The sequence below is a fragment of the Gossypium raimondii genome, chromosome 6, assembly GCF_025698545.1.
Source record: "Gossypium raimondii isolate GPD5lz chromosome 6, ASM2569854v1, whole genome shotgun sequence".
NCBI lineage: Eukaryota > Viridiplantae > Streptophyta > Magnoliopsida > Malvales > Malvaceae > Gossypium > Gossypium raimondii.
In genome coordinates this window covers 28,390,712-28,409,749 of record NC_068570.1, presented here as the reverse complement: position 1 = coordinate 28,409,749, position 19,038 = coordinate 28,390,712, and positions in this window count along the sequence as shown.

Here is a 19,038-nt window from a genome sequence, read left to right as displayed (position 1 = left end):
CTAGAATTCTTCAATATAATAAAAAGAACATGATTTCAAGTAAAATTGATAACCTACTAATTGGTCTATGTACTATTTTATTGAACAACCTTAAAAACCTAGAAAATGAAAATTGATCTAATGAAATAACTAACCTAAAAGGTCTCTACTAAATGGCTCCTAAAAGTAGTATTTATATGTTTAAAAGGTTTGACCTAAGATTTACAAAAATAACCCCCTAAAAATCTGATTTGTAAGCCCTTTGACCCAATTTTACCTTTAAATTGCCCTTGCTGAATTGACATCATCACACTTCAATGTCGCGACATCAGTACATAATGTTGCAACCTCGTTGGCAGTTAGGTCCCCAAATCATGTTGATTCAGTCCATTGTTGTGACATCGACCTTGGTGGTCACAAACTTGACCAGCTCGATTGAATCTTTTATTCGTATCTGAGGTTGATATTGCGACATCAGTACACCATTGTAATGTTGGATTTGGTTCCCTAAGTGTAGTATATTAGTTTGTACACTTGTAATTTTTTCAAATAGATTGGTTAATAAAATTTTTCATGAATTACATTAATACCTTTTTCATATTTTCCTCATGTGGTTTTTGTATGTAAAGAAAATGCCGCGCCCCATATTTTTATTTTTAATTTCGTCAGTTCATGTGCAAGCAAGTTAAGTAGCCTAGTGCTAATGGGCTTAATAAATCTCCCTGAGATCCTATTTTTAAATCCCTTCGTCTACATATTTTTATTTATTTTTTAGCATTAAAAAGGTTGGTCAACACCCCCTTGCCGTCTACCCAAAGTTGCCATAAGGGAGAAGATTCTTTCATCCGTTAAAGTTGTTATTCTTTCTTCCAATAGCGCATGTTTTTCTCCTTATGTTCCTTCACTTTTCCTTATTTCCCCTTGAACCCTCCCTTTCCACATTTTCCTTCTCCCCCATTGACCTTGCCATCCCATGCAACTAGATACCTAAAATCCCCATTTTCTTTTCATTTCAACTTTCTCTCCTCCTTTTTCTCTTTTTTCCTCCTTCTTCAACCACCATTTCTTTTACATTTTGCCACCATATCACAATTGTTGGCCACCACTTTATCACCAAATCACCACCATGACACCACTAAAACCTCTCCCCTCTTTAACTCCTCCTTTACATTTCATCACTGTCACACCGTTGCTGCACCATTGTCGTGCCATCGTAGCACCACCACACCACCATGGTCGTTAGTCACCATTCTTCATCGCTTTTCATTTTCTCTTCATTTCATTAGTTTTTATTTAATTTCTATTCTGCCTCTCCTATTTTCATAGATCGTTTCTATATTCTAATTTAATCATTTCTTTTATTTTTGATGATGATGACTGCTTAGATAATTCTCCTCCACTGAACCATTATTCTGATAATATTTGATCTCTCCAACTCTATCTTGGTAATGTAAGTACCAATAGGAAAAGCCTATATAAATTTTCCATTGCGTGTAACCAAGTATAAGGACTGATTTTTACGTGATTACTTTTGAAAGGTTGATTTTATTATTTGGATTCTCTTCATCCATAAGAAATCAATTAGATTTCTTCATAGAAAAAAAAATAAAAGTAAGTTCTCTTTTCAATCCTTTATGAAGTAGAAATTACATTCTTGGAAAAAACTAATAAACGTATGTGATGATAATCGTTATTTGAATTGGATCAGGTGGGAGATCTATATAATTTTGCCATCACTAAAGGTTGAGGATTTGATCTAGAGGCAAGGCTAATTATCAGGTGTGGGTTTAACTTAATAGAAAAATTACATATGAGATTTATTGTCAAATATATATATTTATTCAAAATTGAAACCTTGTTAAAGATCTCCATAATGTGAAATACCGAGAATACATTATTTATTCAAAAAGGGATGTTAAATTCATAAAAAAGGGTGATACAGAAGTAAGTACTTCAAACTGATCATTTTATGATCATATGAAGTAAATGATGTGGTTTAATAATTGTTGTGAAATTATGTATATATTCCCATTTCTCATGATGTGTGATATAATGACATTATATGATAGGCATGATATATAAATAATGCCACCAATATTGAAATTGAGATATGATTCGCATGTAAAGAGGAAACTTTGGCAGTTTTACTGCAATAGAAAGTGGCTTGACCACAACGTTATTCAGTGACTTGACCACAATGATATATAGTGGCTTGACCACAATGATATACAATGGCTTAACCACAACGTTATCCAGTGGCTTGACTACAACGATATACAGTGGCTTGTCCACAACGTGGTGTGTTATTGGATGGACGAGTTCTCTGGAACTCTTTTAAGTTGAATTCACATTGAGCTTTAAAAGCTCACCCCATTTAAATTCCTCACTTTTCAGATGACCCTTAAGGTTAGGACATAGGCATGGCTGAAGGAGGAGTACTTGGATGTTTTCGTATCAACAATTATGATTTTTTTCAATCTTCCACTGCGACATTTTCAAATTAAGATGTTTACTTCAAATGCTCAAATTTAGTCTTTTCAAAGTTATTCGATTTCTGAAAATATCTGCCCAAAGAAGTTCAAAGAGATTACTTTAGATTTTCTTAAGCAAATCAGCACGCTAATTTTAAATAAAAGAGATAACGATTTTTGAAAGAAAATAGTTAAATGTTTTCTGCTCCATCATCATGGCCAACATGATATTTGAGATTCGACCATAACGTCTAGGTCGGGTTTAGGGGGTTACAAAAAAATAGAAGCAAATATTAGCTCACTGGTTACCTAATGTTTAACTAATACTTGTAGACGAAAAGATAGCTTATATTTGTAGACGAACCTAAACATGTCATTAGTCTAATAAAAAATGAGAAACTCGATTAAAAGACTACTATTTCATCTATCAAGTCCAATTGGAGAGATGTTTTGTCTTAGGCATCAGAACGGATGACTCCTAGAAGATAGAGACATAGATGCCATTGACTGAATTGATAGTACATCGACTGGACCCAAGCAAAATAGGTCTTGAATCTGTTTATGGATTTATTCACTTGTGACGTTCATAGTGTTTCATACGTTAATCCTGAGTGGATGATGGATTATGTTTGCGTGACTAGTATACTTTTATGTAGGTCAAAGATTGAGTTCAAATAGATTAGGAACCGAAATCTAGTGCGTTGGGTATACGAATTTTGCAGTATGTAGCATCATTCATAATAGTGGAATTCATAGCTCAAGACATGGGTAAACGATATCCGTTCACTAGCATTGCATGATAGATGAAAAGTAAACGTGGTCACAGTCATTCATCATTGTGATGAATGACTTGATTACTATTTGATAGTAATTGACTTTTCATGAAGGAAGATGTAATGGTTACCATGAGATAAAATAGAATAATATCGGGAGAGTGGATTTATCCCAAAAAGATTAATAATATCCTATGAGGGTAACACATTTATGACAAGGTCATTGGACGAGCATTGATCGAGTAGCTTTTGTAATGGTATATTATTAGGGAGAGCTCCGCCACGATACTATAGTGGAATGATTTCGTGACTAAATGAGTTTACAATTAATAGGTGAAAAGCTGAAACTTTATTATAAATCTGTAATGACCTGATTTCTAGTGGTGTTAGAAAATACGAAAAACTATTTGAGCCTTAATCACATATGTCCAATTGGTCCCTCTACTATCTCGTTGAAACCATAAATGAATTGCATGATGAACCAAATGAATAGAAATGGATAGAACTGATTAATTTAGAGAAATGAGTTACATTCAGAAATGAATGTGGTTTCTCACTTAGTATGGAAATGATCTGATAATTAATTTAAATTTTTTAAATTATTATTTAATTAAATAATTGAAGTTTGAAAATGGAATTAAATTAATTTTTCATTTAAAATCCATTGAATGTAGAAATTAAATATATTTTCTCATAGATTCTTTTATGGTAAAGTTGTCATGATTTTAAAGGGATTAGAATTTGGTTGAGAAAATTAATTAATTTAAATTAATTTAATAAGTAATGTCTATTTTGAGAAATAAAAAAACATGTACTAGGTTGAATTAAAGTGTTGGGTTAAAAGTCCAGGAAGCACATATAATTGGATCCAGCATAAGAGAGGCTGAAATCCCCATCATAATACATATGAAGGAAGCACACCATATTAGCCCCTCTCTCTCGTAGTTTAACTAGGGGATTGTTTTTCTATTAAATAGGCATTAAATGCATTCTACTAATTCAACTAGGGTTTCACTTTCTCTCCTTATAATTAGATGGCACTGATAGGGCTAAAAATACAGTAAGTTATATACAACTTTGAGATATTGTTATTCTGCCAGAAAATAGTGATAAAGGCTGTCTCTTTAGTTGCTTAGAAGTTTCTAATTTCATGACATCCATAAATGATGTCGGGACCTCAACTCCAATTTGCAATACTTGTTTCCTCACTCTCCTCAACTAGTCCCTGCAAAAGCCTTGTCCCACAAATAAGTCTATTTTGGAAGTATAATTGTTATTTTATTTATAAGAGTTTAAAACACACTAAAATTTGCAATTGAAGTTGAAATGTATCCTAAGTATGAAAAACACTAAACAACTCCTCTAATTACCCAAAAAAAATCATTTTAAGTTCTTAAAGAACCTAATTTGTCATATCGAAATATGGCACCTCACTTCACCAACAGCCATATAGCTTACTAAATAGCTTTTTAAATGCAAATGTTCAAATGATTTATGTTTAAAAATATAATTGGGTGCAAGGTGCCTGACCTTTGACTATATTGTTATACTTGGCGAAGGTAGGGTCTTTGACGTTGTATTTGCCTTGGACTTGTTTGGCAATGAGATGGGAATATGTGTTGTTGGAGGTATTGAAAGCAAATATAAGTCCATATTACCATTCATTTTCTTTGTATCAATCTACAATATTACTAACCCAAATCCATTCTTCCTCGTCGAGTTGTCAACATAAAGCATCCAATTTTTGTTGAAGTAGGTTCAAGCTATAAAGGCCTAATTGATCTTTGACCGATGAAGCAATTCCCATATACACTGGTTGGTTAAGTTAGACATATTTGATAGAAGAACCTCTGGGAATTGAGCATTCCACGATAAAGTCTGCCCAAGCTTAGGTTTTCACTGTTCTCCTTGGTAAAAATTTCAAACCAAATTCACTCAATTCAATACTCTATTAACCATCCAACCTAAAGAATCAAACCTATTCAAAATATCCTTCAAAGATTGGTCTAACAATACAAAAATAGGATTTTCTTGGAAATATGCTTCCTTGTAAAAAATAATAGAGTTAACACCACTTTTTCTATCTTTGAATAGTTTAACTCACCAATCAGCAAGGCTTTACCAACATAATTGAAAGGGTTCTGGTGAGCTACCTCTTTCTTAATAAACAACGCCACCACAATTTCATCTAATACTATTATGTAGAAATGTGGATGATCATCTAGTGCAGGGGATGTAAGAATAGTAATAGAGATAAAGTATTACTTTAATTGTTTAAAATTTTTTGACAATCCTCCATCACTTAAAAGGAACCCTGAGGGGCTTGAAGAAGGGGAGGTACATGTTAACCATCTTCAAGACAAATTTATTTAATGCAACAAATTTATGTGACAATCTTTGCATTTCCTTTGTATTTTTTGAGGGGGTAGGGATAAGTTGAGAATGGCCCTAGCCTTTTCAGGATTAGCTTCAATTCCCTTGTTAGAGATCATGAATCCCAAAAATTACTCATTTCCACACCACAGGTGCACTTGGTTAGATTCAAATTCATATTATAATGTCTCAAAATGGTGAACACTTCTTGTAGGTCCTTGATATGCTGATTCATTGTTAAGCAGTTAACCAACATATCATCAACATATACTTCAATAATTTGTCTAATTTGATGTTTGAACTATTTTTAACCAATCATTTTATGTTGTGTCAATATTTTTCAACTCAAATAGCATAACTTTGTAGAAAAATTAATCATCCTCTATGATGAAGGATGTCTTCTCTTGATCTTTTTTTTTACTAATAAAATTTGGATAGAGCTCGAGAAAGCATCCATGAAGCTTATATAACTGTGGCTTGTTGAATCATCCAATAATCTACCATTGACAAGAGGAACCCATCTTTAGGGAGGCTTTGTTGAGGTTTTTGAAGACAAAATACATCACTTCCTTAATGAACTCTACAAGAAATAACTTCTCTACCTCTTGTTTGGTCGACTCAATTGTAACTTGTGTGAACCTCCATTTTTTTTCTATTTCATTAGCTTGGCACTAGGGTTCACATTCAATGAATGCTTTATAACAGTAGAGTTAATAACTTGCATTTTTTTCGTTGACCATGCAAATTGACCTACCACAAATCATAGTAGAAATTTAAGTACTTTTCAATATTTAATGAGCTTGTTTTCTAAATATTTTAGCATCTTTTATTGCATATTTGGTTTTCTTACCTTAGAGTTAAATTATTGAAAAATAATTGTTTTTACACAATATTTCAAGTTAGTTGACCTATTGGGCCAACACTAGCCTTAAGCTAGTTTTAATTCTTTAATTAAGTGTGCATGACACCTACTTTTAGGCCCAAAAGCATTAGGAATGGCGGTCGAATCACAACACAAGCTTCTGGGGTCGCAACACAATCGAGCCCATTCAAGAAGTCATATTTGAAGTTGTGTGTCGCGAAACAGGTCTTACGAAGGGAAAAAATTCATTAAGGGTGTTTTTTGTTCGTACAACTCATATTGAGTGTAATTATGGCTTGGAATTGACCTAGTTGAGCAACCAGTTTTGCATATATATAGTTAAACATAGGTTAAACTTGAGGAGCTTTGGCCAAGCCATTTTTAGGGTTTTGTTAGTATATTTAGTATTTTAATTAGGTTTTATTTTCTCTTAAAATAGTTTTATTTCTTATTCTTTGACTTGGATTCGATTTGAGTCCAAGTCTTTGTTGTTAAGTATTTTCATAATTTTCTTGTATGTTTCTATTGCAAACGACGATATCTTGATATCTCGATATCTCGATATCTCGATATCTCGATAACTATTGTGACCTAATAGGCCTGCACGGGCCTTAGGTAGTTCTAATATGTTTAATTGAGTGTGTAGGATGAAGATTTATATGCCTAATTGATGTGAAAGTAAGGAATGAGTGATGCACAAGTTTTTTGAGTTGTCAAAGCATGAAACAGAAGCAAGAAGGCATAAAATTGTGGTTGTGTCGCGCCATGCAAGGGCTATGGCGTGACATCGGTCGACGTGATGCCCAAGGATGACGAAGCTATTTTCATCTGCACAATCAACTTTATACGAAGACCTAGGACATGTCAAAGACCTATTTTGGGCTTCTAACACTCCTATAAATAAAATCTTAGAGGTTTGATGTGACTACATCATCTTAGACGCGATGAAAAACCCTAGTAGTTTAGGATTAGGATTAGATTATTTTCTTTCGTCTTTTCTAAACTATTTTTTTCCTCTTGGAATCGATTTTGATCCAAGTGTTATTTTATAATTTTGAAGTATTTGATTTATTTCTTCTTTGCAATTGACATATTTTGTTATTATGGTCAACTGATTACTACTCTATTCTCCATTTGATATCAATCCACGATTATTCTAATTCCTTTTATATTCTAATTTATTCGTATTCTTTACAGGATTAATTCAATTAAGTTAGAGATATGAATAACATGAGTGGCTAAATCCCTTAAAAGAGGTTAATGAGTGGATGGGGATGTGATTAACAGAGGATTTAGGGTTCCTTGAGAGGATTAATTGGTATAGATTAGGTGCTCTTAAACCCTAAGCTTGATAACCCTAGGATCTTATCATAGGTAAGACAAGATCGGGAGATAAGTCAAACTAGTAAATCGTAGTTTATCTTGGTTTAGAAAGTGAAGTCGAAAAGTAAGCGAGTATCAGCCAATCGATTAATTAGTTTAAGGTCGAGAGGTAATAATTGGTTAATCAATAGCTAATCCACCCTAAAACCCTAATTTGAAGTTAATTACAAACCTTAAAATGAGTTAATTTTCTTGATTGGTTTTGTCGATTTTTTCATTTTTTTTATTTTTTATTTATTTTAGTTAATTTATTTCTATCATTAATCTATTTTATGGTTTTTCATAATATCAGATTTAATTATTACAACTTAGACTTATTATTGTAAAAAGGTTTTTATAGATTTATTTCATCCTCCTTTGGATAAGATGCTCGGATTATTTCCAAGTGTTTCGTTGTAAACTATACTATATTACAATTTGACCCATGCACTTGCAGACACCACTGTTTAAATTTGTTACATCCAAAAATAGGGCCTAGGAGTTTGAGGTCTAGTGAGCTGGAGTTCACTAGTGGGCCTGGCAAGCTGAGGTCAACCATTGGTTTAGGCCTAGCGAAATATGATTGCCAGTGGGCTTAGCAAGCTATAATCGTTGTTTTAAGGCGCAAGTCCAAAGTAGGAGTAGCAAAAGGGTAATTATAAAAAAATTTTAAAAAGTCAACTTATTATCCACTTTACAACACCATTCATGCATGTAACTTTTTCCTATTTCTACTACGACTAGGGTTTCCTAAGAACATCAAAACACCTAGTGCCTATAAATTAAGATGTTTTCATTAAAAATTTCATATTCTTTTGAACAAAAAAAAACTCTCTCAATTTCCTTCATCGATTATCTTGTTGTAAAAAAAAAGAACCCAGAACTGAACTCTTAGTATTTAAGGTAATACTTTATTTCTCTATTGAGTTGATGTTTAGAAGTAATTAAAGAAGGTTTGCAACAGATGGACTAGGTTCGCGAAAAGACTAGCATGTGTGGACCTAGGTTCGCCTGTGTTTATGTATGAGTTTTAATGTGTTGTTAGTGACTTGTGTATGTTTGTGAATTTTTCAAACCTAACAGAACCATCTACAAGCAAATACAAGGGAAAAGAAAAGTTTGTTTCAAGCTTTCAACAAACTGGTTGTAACAATCCTTACCCGAGACCGTTGCCGGAGTCTAGCATGAGGCGTTACTTGACTTAACTTAAAAGTTCGGCGCATAAAATTTTACTTTTGAAATTAATTTCACTATTCACAACAAAGCTGTCCACCTGCGCAGCAGTTACTAAATTAATTATAAATCAAGCTACAAAACTCAAATTTTAGATCCAAAAATTTTCCCTGAAACTAGACTCATATATCTTTTTACCATAAAGTTCTCAGAATTTTTGGTTTAGCCAATTAGTACAGTTTATTAGTTAAAGTCTCCCCTGTTTCATTGATTGACTGTCCTGACCTCTCGTCACTAAAATTTAATTATCTCATTGTCCAGACTTCATATGGTATTCTCACTTGTTTCTAAAAAAAATAGAATCAATAATGAATCTATACATATAAATTACAACTCATAACTATTTTTGTAAAATTTTTAATGACTTTCCAAATTCAGAACAGGGGATTCTAAAAACCATTTTGACCTTGTCTAACAAAAATGCAAATATCTCAGAATACATAATTTCTTTGTCTACACTGTTATTTTTCTATGAAAATAGACTCAATAATATTTCATTCTATATCTCATCCACCCTCTAATTCATTTTCTACTATCCTTGGTGATTTTTCAAAATCATGTCACTGTTGCTGTCCCAAAACTGTTTCACTACCAATTTTTACTTTTTCATGATTTCTATGCATAATTTATCGCCTAGACATTTATAACAACAAACACCTTCATACTTATTCATTTTAATAACTATTCATCATCAAATATTTACATATCATCTTTTGGTCATAATCTAAGAATATACAATCAAAATGACTAAGTCCCTATACATGCCATAACTCGAAACATTTGTCGTCTTAAAATACCAAGTTGTGGTGGTTGATACTGTGAACGCTCTCCGACGTCTTCAAGATCCCGACTATGCTTGATAATACTATATGAAAGAAAAAGAAATAAAAGAAGTAAGCATAAAGCTTAGTAAGTTTACAAGTAAATAAATAACAACATTTAACACAATTAATGATATGCAAGTATCATGTTCTTAAGTTTCCTCTTTACTTACTCTCATTTACTTGTTTATTTACTTACCTATTTAGATAGCTTAAGATTACAACTTACTCTTCTCTTGCTGAAATATTGGTTCTTACTAAATATCATAACATATTCTTAACTCTTATAACTCACCTGACGTTGCTAATTATACTTTTACTTCAACTTCCATAGAACATAATCTGTTTTCTAGCCCATTGAGCCACAGTGGAATAATAAGGATACTTGGGTCTCTTTTCTGATAATAACATGCCAAATCCATGTCCCAGACATGGTCTTACATGAGATGTTTCTGTACTACCAATCCCATATCCCAGATATGGTCTTACATGGGAGTTCTCATATCGGTGCCCATGCCATATCCCAGACATGGTCTTACGGGGGACCTCTCATCTCGGTGCCAACGCCATGTCCCAGACATGGTCTTACATGGGACCTCTCATAACCTCAATGATGCCAATGCCATGTCCCAGACATGATCTTACATGGGATCTATTTACCCAAATGTCATGACATTTGTATCCGATATATTCCTTACGTTTCAACAGGACTTTTTAACACTAATTCTTTATCATCTCATACTTGAGTCAACATTAAATAATTTCATAAAATAAGTACATAATTTCTGGAAAATAGCAGCATTAATAATAATTATTAAAATATTGTATTTATTTACCGTAAACTTACCTCGGTACAAAAATGTGATCAAATCTAACACTTTAGTCCTCAATCTTTTTCTTTCCCTGGTCTAGCTCCGGATTTCGTTCTTCTTGATCTATAATAGCAAATTTAGCTTATTTAATACTCACATTCATCAAAACAATCCTTGACTCAATTTTGGCAAATTACAATTTTGCCCCTAAACTTTTGCATATTTACACTTTTGTCGCAAAGCTCGGAAATTAAACTTCATCTCTTATTCTTATGTTTTATAACATGCTGAACATTTTTCTCTTCTATGACAACATCAAATTCTTACTCTAACACTTACTTATGAACATTAGGTATTTTTGCCAATTATGTCAATATACTCGTTTTCACTTAAAATCGACTAGCAAAAGTTGTTTAACATAATTATTAGCTTCATATTCTACCATAAAACATCAAAATAATCATATTTCACCTATGGGTTTTTTTCCAAATATGAACCCTAGGTTAAATTATTGCTAAAATAAGCTAAATTAAGCTACCAGGATTCCAAAAACGTAAAGAACATTAAAAATGGGGCTTGGAATCACTTACTATGAGCTTGAGAAAGTGAAGAAACCCTAGCTATGGCTTCCTTCAAGTTTTGGCAGCAAGCAAGGATGATGAACACAATTTTTACATCTTTTTCCCTTTTAATTCTATTTATTTACTAAATGACTAAAATGCCCTTACTTAAAAAAATCCTATTTCACTTATCTCATGTCCATTTTTGTCCATCACTAACTAATGGTCTAATTACCATATAAGGACCCCTAATTTACAATTCCATAACAATTAAATACCTTTAACATATAAAACTCAACTTTTGCACTTTTTACAATTTAGTCCTTTTGATTAAATTGAGTGCCCAAACGTCAAAATTTTTCAACAAAATTTTCACGAAATCTTTCCGTGAAATTGTAGGCCATAAAAATATAGTAAAAATAATTTCTTTTCCTCATCAGTTTTGTGGTCCCGAAACCACTGTTCTGACTAGGCCCTAAATCAGGATGTTACACTGGTGAGTGTTGACCTAAGCTTTCAACAAGCTTTCAACAATCATCAGGAGCTTAGGGTCTTGACCTAAGTTCCTAGAGCAAGTTTTCTCTAAAACTTTGTTTTGTGATTGTGTTTAAATATGTGTTTTTATGAACAGTGATATGCGAGCTCTATATTGCGAGCTAATTATGAACAATGTTTTGCGAGCTCCTCATGATTTGCGAGCTCTATGTTTAAGCAAATGTTTTGAAACTATAAAACTTCTGAAACCGTTGGATATAATCGAATGCCATAAGATTCTGAGTACTCACATTATGTCTTGTGATTTTGGCAAGAAGTCTTGGGATAGGTTGGAGAGATAAGAGAATGTTGAGCTAAGCTCCATTCAATGGATATGTTGGTGTGTTTGGAGAGTGTTTAGCTTTATACTACACTTATAGGACATGTTAAGACTCTTTGAGTCAAGTAAGGAGTTATAAAGAGATTTGTTTATCCAAAAGAAAATAACATGTGAATAAGATTGTGTTTTCTAAAATAAAAATGCATTTTACAGTTTTTAAGCTAACTGATAGTTAGTAACTGCGAACCAGACTTTGCGTAAGTATGGCGAACCCAGTTCACAGTTTAGTGACCTTGCTAAAACTTTTGTTTGACTTTTGGTTTGTATGTGTTATGTGGTTATTCTTTCCTGAATGTTCGCTGATCTCGCAAGAGCTCACACATTTTTTTCTAAACACTACAAATAGTTAGATCGCGCGGTATGTAGCAGCGAGGCAAGTGATCCACGTAAAGCATAATCATTGGAAAGGTAGTACAAGCAAATTCTAGACATAAAAGCAATGTGGGATTCTATTTGGGCTTAGAGAAATATTTCTATTGGCCTCGCCGAATGATTTAGGACTTAGTTATTTTTTATGTTTTCTAATGTTTTGCTTTATGTTCTTATTTGAGAACCAATAATACTTTATTAACACATCTGAATTTTAAGTGTATGAATATAGTCCAAGTTTGATTGAATTTTTCTTAAATTAAAAGTTCATAATTAATAAATTAATTTCTAATACATAATGTTCGCCATAAGTAATAGAAAGAAATAATCAAAACTAGTTAACTTATGTAGAGTTCGCCTAAGTTGCTGCGAAGTGACAAGGTTGTCGAACTGTGCTAAGTGCGAACCTTAATGACAGGAGAACTGCTACCCGTGAACCCTTAATAAAATTTGATATACAAAATAGTAAAAACCCTATGAAACATTTACACAGTATCTATATATGAAGGGGGTTGTCCACGTAACTTACCCTGTTAAAAGAAACTTACTCTGCGAAGACTTAGAATTTGCGAGCTATGTTAGGTACGAACCTTGATGTTGCGATGTGAAACATATAGCCTGAATAAAATTAGTTTAAGTGTGTTGATAAAAGTACTTATATGGTATTCCAATGCATGTTAGTAACTTGAACATATTTTATAATTTAACTTGTGGTGTGTTGGAGGTTATGTAACACCCCTAACCCACCTCCGTCATCGGATTAGGGTCTCAGACATTACTAACCAATCAAAACATTTAATTACAACAAAAGCAAAGGTGCAACTAACCATTAGCATCATATTATACAGGGAGCAGTACATGCTAATTTAATATTTCTATATTATTATCTTATACAATAGAGTAATGAGATATGCTAAGCAATGCTAAACTTGGTCTTCCACTATCTATACTCTTATCACTATTTATCCTCTCTTGAAATCTAGAAGTTGGATACATAACAAGGCTATTCCAATTATTAGCATCAAAGTATTGAACTATATTCCGACTACTACCTTCGATGATATCAGTAGAATGACCTACTTCACCTAGTTTAAGTTTGCTATTTCATTGAAAATCAGAGTAAAAATACTCTTATAGTCCTTAATACGAGTCTACGATACCCTAAAAATAGTCTAAAAATAGACATGGGCTAATTTGAAACAATTCTAAGAGTTCAGGGAAGATTTTAAAAAAACTTATAAATAGGGGTGACACAGCCATGTGGCCAGGCCATGTGATATGCCCCAGGTCGTGTGGCTTTCGAAGTTGGGACACACGGCCGTGTCCCAGGCCGCGTCTCTACTAGTGTAACTCACAAACTTGAGACACACAGTCGTGTCCCAGCCCGTGTCTCTACCTGTGTAACTTACTAACTTGGGTCACACAGCCGTGTCGCAGGCCGTGTGCCAAACCGTGTGTGTCGTATATGACAGGCCTCGTCTTAGGCCGTGTGTGCCGAAATTTACCTTAACACTCAAGTTTACCAAATCATGCTTCCTTGAACACTAAGCAACTAATTTACCAATCATTTAACCTATTCAAAACACAACTAAACAGGCTTAAAACATGCCAAAACATCCGTATTAAGTGCCTAACCAATGTACCCTCATTGGTACCACATTTTATAATTGCAAACATATTAATAAGTCATCAATCGTTCAAACTCTCATTCATACTAAATTTTCATTATTGAACTAATGTTTTAGCTATTTAGGCTACCCAGCTTAAAACTAAACACATGCAAAACATTAGCTTAGCTAACATACCAAAACATAGATTTAACCACAACCATATGAACAAATAAATACCATTACACATGGACTCAAAATAACATCACATTAACAAAACAACATCAACCAAAAGACCTCCTAGGTACATGCCATTAAAAAATAAAACATCACCACGCTTGAGTCCAAAATTGTTGTTGGATGATGAGTTGACGATAAATTGAAAAGTACTTAACCTGCGTACGGGAAGCAAAATCGTATCCTGAGTATAACTCAGTGGTATTTCTATAATCTAAATATTAAAAAAAAGATATAAATACATGATATGCTCAAACTGAAATTCACTATAAGTTTAAATCATGCAATTTTCATGGCAATACTACTTTACTTTACACATTTCGAAACATTAATACATGGCATTTTCAATTATACAAATACCTAATTCCCATTTTAGTTTCCCGTATTCATTTCATTTCTCAACTCTTGTTATATCAATATCCTCTCATAAATCACTCGATATTTACTCATGAAATGGCTCTATCCAAACCACATTATTGATCCATATTCCATTTGAACATAGTCAATCTATGTTCATGGCTCAATCCAAAATTTTCATTCCATTCTAATTCATTTCACATATTACATTTTAATTTCACATATATAAATTTCATAATTCATATTTATTTCCCTATTAACATGATTAGGACTCAAATGGATACGCGGATCTAACTAACACACCAGTTTGACAACCAGTGCCTCATCGGATAATTCCGAAGTAATAATTGCGCCCAGTGCTATAATACGTTGACACCCAATGTCTCATCGGTTAAACCGGAGTAAATTGGCACCCAGTGCGTCATCGACTCGAAGTCGAAGAAATCCCTGAACTCTTCCTATTCTATGGCATGTCGTCTATATTCGACTTAGCTCGAAACAGTTAATAGGGTTTCATTTCACTTTTCGATACAACCAATGTCTCAATTTCATATATGCACATTATCACATATAAGCATATATTCAATTTTGATAGCAATCACATTTTCTCCATACATATATTCATTTCAACATTCATAAAACACGTATATTTTTCAAATATGTACTATTAAATCCTCATGATTTTTCCATTAATTCGAATCAACCCAATTTGAATAAGAAATCTCACCTCAACTACTTACCATGAACAATCCAAATAAAATGCATAATTTTAAAACTTAATTCATATTATAGAAACACAAACTGTATCTTCCGAGCTACTCGACGTCGACCTTATCTTTCCCCTTCTTACTCGAGGATTCCAGAACGATGTTTGCTACGAGATAAATAATTAAAATAGATTAATAATACACAACTCAATTTTTATTAAATTTCAAATTTTATACCACATTTTTCTTAATCTTAAATTTAGTCCCTAAATCGAGACTAATTTTAAATCAACATATTTAACCTCAAATTTTTATTCTAATTTCACTCTAAGCTAAATTTTGCTCCCTATTTCCAATTCCACCCCTTAATTTCAAATTTTTCACAATTTAATCTCTATTGCTCAAAATTAACAATTAACTCCACAATTTAGTCATTTTCCACTTCTAACTTAAAAATCTATCAATAAAATCCCTAAAGCTTTAACTAATCAATAATGGTAACATCATCAAACTTGAACAATACTAAAAATTGTAGCAGAGGTTGGTTAGTTCTAAGTATTGGGATTCCAAAAACGTAAAAATTACAAGAAAATTACTAAATTGCACTAACCAATTTTGAGCTTGAACTCAAGATCCCTAAGCCATTCGTTTCTTCTTCTCTTTTTTCCTTATTCGGTTGCATGAAGAAACAAATGAAATGGTTTTCATGTCATTTCCCACTAACCAAACTTTGTTTTATTATTTTTTTTATTTTTTATATTATAAATTATTTATTAATTATAACTTATAACATTTAATACATATATATAATATGCATCATTAATGACCGTCCACTACAACATAAGAAAAGGTATATAACTCCTAATTTCATGAAAATTAATTATTCAAAATTTAATTTGTCTCTATTATAACTCCGTAAATATTTAATAAAATATTTACGAGTCTAGTTTACGAAAATGGAGTCCCAAAACTATACTTTTCGACAACCTTTGACTATCGGGTCGTTACAGGTTAGTTTGGGTTTTAATGGAGAGTCACTTAGGTGGCTAATGTGGTATTCCATAACTTGGGTTTGGCAACCGGACCGGGTATGGGTTTTACATAATTTCTTATATTTTTGGTGTGTTATTTTTACTATAAACGATAACTTGTTTATAGGCGATCAAGTATTTGGCACCTTTGTCGTGGAGATTTCGACATTAAACCTAGAAAATATTGTTACAATTAATAAGATAAGTAGGAACATTAAAGCCTACTGTTGTGATTTATTTTATTTTATTTTATTTTATTTTACTGTTAGTAAATTTAGAAGAGGAATCTTATGGCAACTTGACCGCCTCCAAACGTACTAATGTCCAGAGTGTGAATACTACAATAAAATATAGAATTACGAGGCGGTATTTGCAATTATACGGGTCTAGTTGTAATATAGTTTTACAATGGAATGAGTGAGTACTCTGAGGATCGTACCCAAGGGAGGCAAGCGCTAGATCAATTCTAGCCTAAGCATTAAAAGATCTAATTATTTTTGGGGTTTTTATAATGATAAAAATAAAACAACATAAAAAGATAAAATTCAAGAGATTAAAAAGGCAGAATAAATCAAATATGATTATTTGCAATTAGCTCGCTTCAGTAATCTCCATCAAGTTTCACTTCGGGTTCCTCGTTATAGATTGATTAATAGATGAAAATGTTGTGTAAATGCATATGAATATATTAGCTAGACTTGTGAGTTATTAAAGCATGAATACATTGTTTTGTCTTAAGGAATTATCGTAAAATGAATTATATATATGAGTTGAGTGTAATTGCATTTGAGAATGTATGCTAGTTTTATGAATTAATGAAGCATGAAAATGTAATTTTGGTTAAATTAGAATATGGTTGTGAATGTGCTGTAATATGATCTTGCTTAACCTTTGATGTGTATGATTTGTGGTTATTCCGACATTGACTGAGCTTGTTTAAGCTCACACACTCCTCACTAAATCTTTGCAGATAAGTAGTGTTTTTAGTGTGAGCAGTGCAGCCAAGGAAATGATTTTATACTTTGGATTTTTAGTATTGCTTGGAACTATATTTATGAATCTTTGATAATTGGTAATGTGTCTAATGATGCATGTTGAAAGGAATAATTGTTGAGTATGAGTGTGTCCTCTGTTTTGTTGTGTTCTTATTGATTTGAACAAAGGTATCGATATTCAAACTTAAATATCGATGTCTCAATGTTAAAATATATGTACAGGAAAACGATAGCTTAATTTGGTATCGATACCCTTTTACGAGTATCGATACTTGGGGTAAAAATACTGATACCTTTGGTTATGTATCAATAAACGTTTTTGGTTTGAAATTGATTTGGAAAAATAGAATGCTAGAATGGTATCGATTTTCTTATTAGTATCGATACCTGTTTTACTAAATATCGGTACCTACGTTATTTTATTTGGAAATTTGCTAAATGGTCTCTTAGAATGTATTTAAACTATTTCAAATGTCGTATAATGTTTTTCTAGTCGCAATCACCTCTGAAAATGACTAAACTAATAAAAATTGTTCTTGCTTGAAGCTATGTCTGCATGTGTAATTGTTATCATATTGATGTAGCATCTTGTAACTCGGGTCCAACGACCAGACTGGGTAAAGGGTGTTACAATTTTCATTAAAACTCCATAATGACCTAAAAACTACTAAAAAGGGAAAAAACACAAACTTGCATGCAAACTACTCAAAGCATAATTTACTTTTAAAAAAAACTCATTTTCACTCAAAGATATGAGCATGGAAAGACTAGGAATGCCTATATCTAATTACCCCATCACTACATCAAGCTTTGGGCACAAGGTTGAATTTCAAACATTTTAGCACATGCTGAGGAGTTGTGTGATTGAGTTTGAAGGTAATTGGGAGAGGTTATTACATTAAGTGGAGTTTGCCTACAATAATTATCATTCAAGCATTAAGATGGCACCTTACAAGGCTTTCTGTGGGAGGAAATATAGGTTTCCTTTGAGAAATATACGTCCAGAGTAGAAATCCTACACAAAAGATGTGAAAAAGCAGTATTTGCAAGTATACGGGTCAGGTTCTAATATGGTTACAACGGAGTAGGTATGTACTTTGAGGATCATACCCAAGGGAGGCAAGGACTTAATTAATTCTAATTTAAGCATAAATAGATCTAATTAATACTTTAATTAAATTATAGTACGAAAGATTAAAAGAAGGGTTTTAATAAACTATACTAATAATAAACAATGACATAAAAGAAAATTAAATAAATGAAAAGCAAGAAATCAAATAAGAAAATATGTATCAAATCTGGGCATGGTTGATTAGCATGCTTCAGTAATCTTAATCAACTATCGTCTCGGGTTTTCTTGTTCAATCAACTAGTCAATACCTCAGTAGGATCTTTCGATAAGTCCACTAAAATACTAAGTCGGCAAGAATTACTTATCTTCCGACCTCACAATCGAGATTAGTTCAAGGTTAAGGTGTTCACTGATAGGTCATACCAAATTTAGATTAATTCCCATCTCGATGACTTCCTAGGGTTGTTAGGCCTAGGTTTTCGGCTCTTCCTTTCTTGAATAGATGATCCATTAAGAAATCCCTACAAAATAGTTAATTATTCA